Genomic DNA, 8,797 nt, shown 5'->3' on the forward strand with positions numbered 1-8,797 from the left:
TGAGATCAATAAAAACATATTTTATATAAATATATTCAATGGATGAAAATAAGGAACATTAGCAAGTGTTTTTATGTCAAGCATTTCCCATTTTCTGTAACTGCTTTAAGGACTTGATGATGTTCCAATAAAGTATTTTTATATAAGGAAAAGTAGGCGAGGTATTTTTACAGGAAATGCAAGTGATAAATGCAAGGGGGACTTGCAGAGCTCTTCATTTAAATAATAATAGTAATAATTTTTTTAAAAGAAGCAAAATTTAAAGCTTCAGAAATTGGAGTCAATTCTGCAGGAGAACATCCATCTCCCTGGTGTTACGGGTCCCTGGGTGTGGAGCCCGACTCCCCTGAGATAGGACCCACACCCCAAGATGGCTGTGCCCCTTCATGTCACTCCTCAACCACTGGAAACTGGTTTCTCACCCCTACTTCCTCCAGAGCTGTTTTCATGACAAACGCTAATGGGTTTCCTAGAACTTGCCGTGGACACGTGGCCACATTGAAGCCTTTTATCTCTGTTCCCCGGCCGGCTGCCTACGACCACTTCCTCCTCGCCTCTCACTGCCTTTCTCTGCTCATTCTCTGACGGCTCCTGCACCATCCGATTTCCAGCCTTCCCAAGGCCGGAGCTTTGGGGTTTGCTGGCAGCCCCCCCACCCCCTTTCTCTGGACACTCGTCTGGGTTGATCTCATTGAAGCCCATGGTTTCACTTTCCCCAAGATGAATGCCCGGATCTGTTTCTCTGAACCCTGATTTTATTCTATTTTAATTTTTTGTCTGACCTTCAGGTTATTTTTATCAGCTTCCCCCCCCCCCACCCCCGCCCACTAATCTGAATGCATCGTCTTTCCACCTACAAAGGTGTCCCTCTCACTTGTAAGAATGCCCACCCTGTTTTCGGTCACTTTGCTCTGTTCTCTGTACCTACACTTGTCTTCTGGTCACTGTTATAAAAATGTGTCACACAAGTCAGCAAGGAACGATACAGTTTATCATTTATGGGTTTATTTATTTATTTATTTATTTATATTAATCCCCATCCGAAGATATTTTTCCATGGATTTTTAGAGAGAGTGGAAGTGAGAGGGAAAGACAGAGAGAAACATCGATGTGAGAGAAACACATCGATTGGTTGCCTCCTGCAGGAGCCCCAACCAGGGCCAGGGCCCAGAGAAGCCTGCAACCGAGGTACATGCCCTTGACTGGAATCAAACCTGGGACCCTTCGGTCTGCGGGCCGATGTTCTATCCACTGAGCCTAACCAGCTAGGGCTAGAGAGATATATTTTTATTATTGCTCCCAGCAAGCGTCCTTATGGCTACTTGTCTTTTGACATTCTGGTCAGGTAGAGGTTATATATAAACGTTTTTTTTCCAGAAGGTTCAGGACAAGAGTATATGTTTCTTTTTTATTATTGATTTTGAGAGAGAGAGAGAGAAACATTGATTTGTTCCTCCACTTATTTATGCATCCACTGATTGATTCTTTAGTATGTTTTTATTTATTTCAAAGGAAAGGAGAGGGAAAGAGATAGAAACATAAACGATGAGAGGGAATCATTGATCAGCTGCCTCCTGCACACCCCACACTGGGATCGAGCCCACAACCCAGGCATGTGCCCTTGACTGGAATTGAACCCAGGACCCTTGCGTCCACAGGCTAACTCTCTATCCACTGAGCCAAACCGGCTAAAGCCATTGGTTGATTCTTGAATGTTCCCTGACCAGGGATCAAACCCGAAACCTTAGCGTATCAGGACAACACGCCTACCAACTGAGCTACTCAACCAGCCCTCTTTATTTATTTTTTTTCTGGGGCTCTTTATTTTTTAACTTTAAAACATTTTTATTCTTCAAGCTGATAGAACTTTACACTTGAAACTTATATCATCTTATTAACCAATGTCACCCCAATAAATCTAATTTAAAAAGTGAATGTTGATTATATATAAACCTTTGAAAGGGTTGTCTGTCTTCTAATAAATTACCGGAGTGTATAATATAATACACACAATATAATATCAGATCATATAAGTAATTTATTTGTAATCACGTCACATGTTTTCTCTGGTACATACAAGTACCAATTGCAACTCACGGCATTTTGATTGACATGTAGTCATCGGTAAATACTTTTGACGTCCATGTTCCTGCATTTCACTTGAAAAGTCTCACAAACCCTAAGACACATTGTCCTCAACTTGCCCATGAAGCTACTTTTGCTTTAGCTTGGCTATGACATATATGTCACCCATGTTTACATGATAGAAGTCACTTGTTTAACTTAACAATGAATGTAATTGTTGTGTAAAATGCTGCATTACATATGGCTAATGTAAAAACCAAGATGTCCATGACCATCAGCTCTCTCTCTCTCTTTTGTTTCTTTTTTGCTCAATCCCTCCACCACCACCTCCAACACTGACCTCCCTTTCTCCCCCCCACCCCCTGCCCCACTACCACCACCACCAAAGTTGTCTGCCTGCTCCCTACCCATGAGTCTGTCTCTGTTTTGCTTGGTAGTTCAGTTTGTTCATTAAATTCTATATATGAGTGAAGTCATATGGTCCTTGCCTTTCTCCAACTGGCTTATTTCACTGAGCATCGTGTTCTCCAGGTCCACCCACGCTATAGCAAAGGGTAAAATTAAGAGGGCATAGAGGGGATAAATGGTGATGCGAAAAAATAAATATTAAATTTTTAAAAAATAAATAGGTCTTGAACTGTGAGCAAAACTGGAAAAAAAATTAAATCTTTTTCTCTGTTTAGCTGGTTTGTCTCAGCGGTTAAAGCATCCACCTGTGAACCTAAAGGTCCCGGTTTCGATTCTGGTCAAGGGCACATGCCCAGGTTGGAGGCTCGATCCCCAGTAGGGGCCGTGCAGGAGGCAGCTGACCCATGATTCTCTCTCATCAACGATGTTTCTCTCTCTCTCCCTCTCCCTTCCTCTCTGAAATCAATAAGAATATATTTTTTAAAAACCCAGAATGAGTTGGTCACTCACCTACAAATCAGACTCTCATGGGGACGGACATCTCTACTGGCATATGCATGTCTGAAACTTTTAAAACTCAGCATGTGAGCAGGGTTTCTCATTTGGGGCCAGGTAGCCCTCTCTTGTGGGGACTGTCTCAGCCAGCTCAGGCTGCCGTAACAAAAACCACAGGTGGGCGGCTAAAACAACAGCAATGTATTCTTTCCCAGTTCTGAGACCAAGTTGCTGACCCACTGGGTTTCTGGTAAGAAAACTCTTCCGGGTCTCATTGGAGCCCAAGTCAATCAATTCACTCTTGTACCTTGAGTTTTACATTTTTTAGTTTTGGGGTGAAGTATTTGTCATAGATATTTCCACATATTAAAGCAATAAACACAGCCCGGCCAGCGTCACTCCATGGTTGAGCATCGACCTATGAGCCAGGAGGTCACAGTTCGATTCCCCGTTGGTCCACATGTCTGGGTTGCAGGCTCAATCCCCAGTGTGGGACGTGCAGGAGGCATCCAATCAATGATTCTCTTTCATCATTGATGCTTCTATCTCACCCTCTCCCTTCCTCTCTGAAATCAATAAAAAATATATATTTTTTAAAAGCAATAAACCTAAAACAAGAGCTCTCCCTGATTTACAGATGGACTTTCTTCCATGCACGCACCTGGATACCGATACCACTGGCTTCCTCTTTTTATTTTTTTACATTTTTATCCTTATTAAGGTATTACACACGTGTCCTTATCCCCCTTTGCCCTCCCATCCCCCCCCCACTCATGCCCTCACACACCCCCGGCTTCTGCATCCATTGGTTATGCTTATATGCACCCTGAATGCTCCCAATCTCATCTGACTTCCTCTCTTTATAAGACCACCCATCCTATTGAATTAGCACCTCACCTTTATGACCTCCCTTAACCTTCATAGCTCCTAAACGCCCATATCCCAAAACACAGTCACACGAGGGGGGTTAGGGCTTCAACATGTGCATTTGGGGCTGCGGGGAGACACACACAGTTCATTCCACAGCAGTGACCTTCCTGGGCACTGTATGATGTCAAGCTGCACCCCTGCCCTCCAGCCAGCAGATCTCAGGAGCACACACCCACCCCCACCAACTGTGACAGCCAAAAATATCTCTGGATAATTCCAAGGGTCTCCTTGGGGACAAAAATCACCCCCCAGATAACCTCTGGCTTAGAAGGATATAGACAGGGTGAGGGGAGAAGGCACGTATGGTGGGAGGGGCCTGCATGGGATCTGGTCGTGGCACAGCAGGGAGGAGGCGGTGCCTGTGCTGAGAAGGGGTGGTGTGGCTTCAACACCCAGAACACCCACCGCCAGGCAGAGAGCAGCAAGGGCAGAGCCTGCGGTGGGTGCACCCTCAGCTGGAGCAGAGGGAGCTGGGAGAACCCTTGTGAGAGGTGAGTGGAGAGGTCAGCAGGGCTGGGCAGAGAACTTTTAAAAAATGCCTCAGCCTGTTTATCTCTTCCAGCTATGCTTTACCTCTTTTCACTGACACGGGCCCTAATGCAGAGCTCTCTGGGAACAAGGGTGTCTCGCTCTGAGCTGAGTTGGGAGAATCGTCCTGGACTTGCAAGCCTGCCTTTGCCCACATTGAGTGGCCCCAAGTGGTTCTCAGTTTCTAGCAAAGAATCGGCTAAGCCAGGGTTTCCGAGCCTCAGCACCGCGGAAATGTGGGACCAGATAATTCTTGGGGTGAAGGGGGCTGTATTGTGCATTGTGGGGTGTCTAGCAGCATCTCTGGAGTCCACTCAGCAGGAGCCAGGACCATCTCCTCCCCGCGTTGTGACAACCAAAAGTGTCCCCAGATATTGAGCTGGGGGAGGGGGAGACCGGCATCACCCTCTGCTGAGAAACACTGGGCTAGAGAGAGGTCCAGGCGGCGAGCCTGGGTCCCAGAACGGTATAGGCATGCTCTAGCCAGAGCCTAAGGACTGCGTTAGGATGGGAGGTTGAGCAGTGGATCTACTGGTTCCCCCCACTGGTCTATAATGGAATGTTCTACCTCTGCCCACTCCCGTGGTCTATGATGGGATGTTCCATCTTTGCCTCCCCCCTTGGCCTGTAATGGAATGTCCCACCTCTGCCCCCACTCCGTGGTCTATGATGGAATGTCCCACCTCTGTCCCTTCTGTGGTCTATGATGGAATGTCCCACCTCTGTCCCCTCTGAGGTCTATAATGGGATGTCCCACCTCTGTCCCTTCTGTGGTCTATGATGGAATGTCCCACCTCTGTCCCCTCTGAGGTCTATGATGGAATGTCCCACCTCTGTCCCCTCTGAGGTCTATGATGGAATGTCCCACCTCTGTCCCCTCTGAGGTCTATGATGGAATGTCCCACCTCTGTCCCCTCTGAGGTCTATGATGGAATGTCCCACCTCTGTCCCCTCTGAGGTCTATGATGGAATGTCCCACCTCTGTCCCCTCTGTGGTCTATGATGGGATGTCCCACCTCTGCCCCCTCCGTGGTCTATGATGGAATGTCCCACCTCTGTCCCTTCTGTGGTCTATGATGGAATGTCCCACCTCTGTCCCCTCTGAGGTCTATGATGGGATGTCCCACCTCTTCCCCCTCCGTGGTCTATGATGGGATGTCCCACCTCTGCTTTCCCCCATGTGGTCTATGATGGAATGTCCCACCTCTGCACACACACACACACACACACACACACACACACACACACACCCTGTGGTCTATGATAGAATGTCCCACCTCTGCCTCTTTCCCCCACCCCCACCCTGTGGTCAGCATTGTGAATACAACAAATGCCACCGAATTGTACACTTTATAATGATTAAAACAGTAAACTTGATGTATTTTGCCTCTCTCTCTCTCTCTTTCTCTTTTTCTCTCTCTCTCTCTTGACATTGCCAAGTATCCCTTATGGGGCAAAACTGTCCTCACTTGAGAACCACGAGTGACTAAGTTGAGTTAATAAAGGGTTCCGTGTCGATTTGGGGCCTTTATCTTCCATTTGGGTCATTCTTTCTCAGCTCACGAAGGTGATGTTTAACCCACAAAATGTGGCACAGGAGGAAAAACGTGAAAGGTTAAGAACTGTGGAAGAGAAATGAGAGACAGCTGGTCACAGAAAGACAAACACCATACGCTTTCACTTACCTGTGGAATCTAAGGAACAAACTAAACCAACCAACAAAGTGGAAACAGACTCATAGACACAGAGAACAGACCGACTGCGACCAGATGGGAGGGCCTTTGGGGGCTGGGTGGGAAAGGTGAAGGGATTAAGGAGTGTAAATTAGCAGTTACAGCACAGTCACGGGGATGTCAAGTACAGCACAGGGAACATCCTATATAATAAAACCCTAATATGCAAATTGACCCAACAGCGGAACAACTGGTCGCTATGATGCGCACTGACCACAAGGGGGCAAACGTTCAACATAAGAGCTGCCCCCAGCCCACAGGCCCCAGACCAGCCAAGGCGGGTACCAGCAGGGAGCTCCTCCAATTTCCCCACTGGTCACCCCGCAGAGGGAGGCAACCATCGGCAATGGCAGGGGGCGGGGCTGATGAGTGGGTGGCGCCAGGCCAGCCTAGGTGGGTGCCAGTGGGGGACCCCCCCAACTGCCCCGCCAGTCACCCCGCAGATTGAACCTGATTCCCAGCCACGCCTAGGGACCCTACCTGTGCACAAATTTCATGCACCGGGCCTCTAGTAGTCAATAATATTGTCATAAATATATGTATGGTGCTAGGTGGATACTTGAAATATTAGGAGGGGATCACTTCAGAGGTTATATAAATGTCTAATTATGTTGTATACCTGAAACTACTATAAAATACTGAATATCACCTGTAATTGAAAAATACAATAATTCTCCAGCCAGTGTGGCCCAGTGGTTGAGTGTCGACCTATGAACCAGGATGTCACAGTTCGATTCCTGGTCAAGGACACATGCCTGGGTTTCTGGCTCGATCCCCAATGTGAGGCATGCAGGAGGCAGTCGATCAATGATTCTCTCTCATCACTGAAGTTTCTGTCTCTTTCTCCCTCTCCCTTCCTCTCTGAAATCAATAAAAATGTATAATTTTTAAAAACTTGGAGGAGCCCTAGTGGATTTGCTTAGTTTATAGAGCATCAGCCTGCAGACCAAAGGGTCTCGGGTTTGATCTCGGTCAAGGGCACATACCTCAGTTGCAGGCTCCTCCCTGGCCTGGGCCCTGTTTGGGGCTCGTGCAAGAGGCAACCAATCGATGTGTTTCTCTCACATCGGTATTTCTCTGTCTTTCCCTCTCTCTTCCACTCTTAAAAAAAAAATCAATGGAAAAATATCCTCACGAGAGGATTAACAAAAAAATGCGAGGGAAAATAGAGATGACTCACTTTTATCAGTGTCTAGGAATTAGTGCTCAAAGAATTTAAGTTTTTGAATTTACTTTTTAAAGGACGTTCTGAAGTGGCTTTGCTGCTTTTCTATGAATAACCAGCAATAGGTTATGGATCACAGAGGCTGTGTTCTCCCTGAGAATGGGTTGCACATGGGGAATTACTGAAAGTTTAAAGTGAACTGTGATGTGATCAGATCTGTGCTTCATCAATAACAGAATTGATTAGCTCTGGCCAGGGGGCTCAGTTGGTTGGAGCATCGTGCCATGCTCCAAAAAGGTTTCAGGTTCAATCCCCAGTTGGGTGAGTATGGGAGGCAACTGATCCATGTTTCTCCATCTCCCTTCCTCTCTAAAAATTGGTGAAATATCCTCGTGAGGACTGAAAAACAACAGGATAGATTAGAGCAGGGCTGGGCAAATTAAGACCCATGAGGCAAATCTGACCCATTGCCTGTTTTTGTAAATAAAGTTTTATTGGAACACAGCCACTCCCCCTCATTAACATTGTCTACGGCTGCTTTTGCACTGGAACAGCAACGTTGACTCGTTGTCACAGTGGCCATGTAGTCTGCAAAACCTAAATATTGGCTACCTGACCTTTATAGGAAAAAAAAATTACCAACTCCTGAATTCGAATATCATAAACTATACCAATCATGGCGACCCATGGGGCTACTATTAAGTTAGACCAAGAAATACCTGAGGTGGCACAGAAAAACAGGGGGAGAAAAATCAACCATCACCAATGTCATAATATTTTTTCCTAGACTACGTATGCCAAGCGTCAAGTTTATGCTAAGTTAGCTTTGGGGCATATTGATAAATGCAGGTTCACCCCAACCCATGTGGCTCCATCGGTTGGAACTTCGTCCTGTGCACTGAAAGGTTGTGGGTTTGATTCTGATCAGGGCACATACCCGGATTTCCTGTTAGATTCCCCCGTCAGCAAGGTTGTGGAAGGCAACAGATTGATGTTTCTCTCACTCATTGGTTTTTCTCTCTCTCTCTTTCTCATCTATTTTCCTTCCCCTTCTCTTAAAATATATAAGCATGTCTTCAGGTGAAGATCTTTAAAAAATTAAAAGTTGCCCTCACTGGTGTGGCTCAGTTGGTTGGGCATCGTCCTGTGCACCAAAGAGTTGCTGGTTCCATTCCCCGCCAGGGCATATGCCCGGGTTGTGGGCTCCACTTCCATCAGGGGGCGTGCAAGAGGCAGCTGATCTATATTTCGCTCTCCCTCGGATGTTTCTCTCTGCCTCTTCCTTCCTCTCTATAAAGCCGTAAAAGGTCAAATAAAATAAAGGCAGTTTCAAACATTGTGCTTTGACTTTTATTATCCCGCATCCTTGTGAAAAAAAAACAACAGACATTTGACATAAAGTGGGTAGGTGACTCGTGCAGAACTTACTATACACTGGAGAGCAGAGAGCATA

Source organism: Cnephaeus nilssonii, assembly GCF_951640355.1.
Source record: "Cnephaeus nilssonii genome assembly, chromosome: 20".
Taxonomy (NCBI): Eukaryota; Metazoa; Chordata; class Mammalia; order Chiroptera; family Vespertilionidae; genus Cnephaeus; species Cnephaeus nilssonii.